Source organism: Sinocyclocheilus anshuiensis, unplaced genomic scaffold, assembly GCF_001515605.1.
Source record: "Sinocyclocheilus anshuiensis isolate Anshui unplaced genomic scaffold, SAMN03320099.WGS_v1.1 scaffold332, whole genome shotgun sequence".
Classification (NCBI taxonomy): Eukaryota; Metazoa; Chordata; class Actinopteri; order Cypriniformes; family Cyprinidae; genus Sinocyclocheilus; species Sinocyclocheilus anshuiensis.
The window spans coordinates 1,947,920-1,948,772 of record NW_015554181.1 but is presented as its reverse complement, the minus strand read 5'-3'; positions in this window follow the sequence as shown (position 1 = coordinate 1,948,772).

Here is an 853-nt window from a genome sequence, read left to right as displayed (position 1 = left end):
GAAATTGTAAATAAATAGATTTTTCAATATCTTCATTTTTCAAGAAAATACTATTTTTCAACTTCAAAATTATAGTCTGCTTAATTGTGAACATCAGGCAGAGGGTAAATAATGGTCAAGAAAAACTAAATACAGCATAATTTAAAAAATGCATTGATTCAGCAAGGATGAATGAAATTAATCTAAATTGACACTAAAGGCATTTATAATGTTACAACAGGTTTTTGTAAATAAATGCAGATCTTTTCAACATTCATCAAAGAATCCTGAAACAAAAAAAAAGATGATTTCCACAAAAATATAAAACAGCACAACTGTTTTCAACGTATTAGAATGATTTCTGAAGGATCATGTGACACTGAAGACTAGAATAATGATGCTGAACATTCAGCTTTGATCACAGGAATAAATTACATTTTACAATATATTCACACAGAAAACAGTTATTTTGTCATTTGTAATAGTATTTCACAATATTCGTTTTTACTGTATTTTTTATTAAATATACACAGCCTTGGTGAGCCAAAGAGACTCAATAGATAGAAAGGATCCCTAACTATTGAACAGTAGTGCATTGTTTCTCTTCTCTTTCCTTGACTCGACTATTTTTCAAATGGTGTGAAAATAATGTGAATTTTTCTCCATGTATACGCATACAGGATCTGAACTAGAAGGGCCACCCATGAAGCCCCCTGTGCAGTGAGCATGACGCCCAGCAGTGATGCTCTGAAGATCGTGGTCAAAGGAGACGTGATGCATGTTCTGTTACAGGGAGCAGTCGCTGGGGACTCTGATCCAGGGTCAGTGGAAGATCGTCATGCAGACAGAGGTGTGTGTGTGTGTGTGTGTGTGT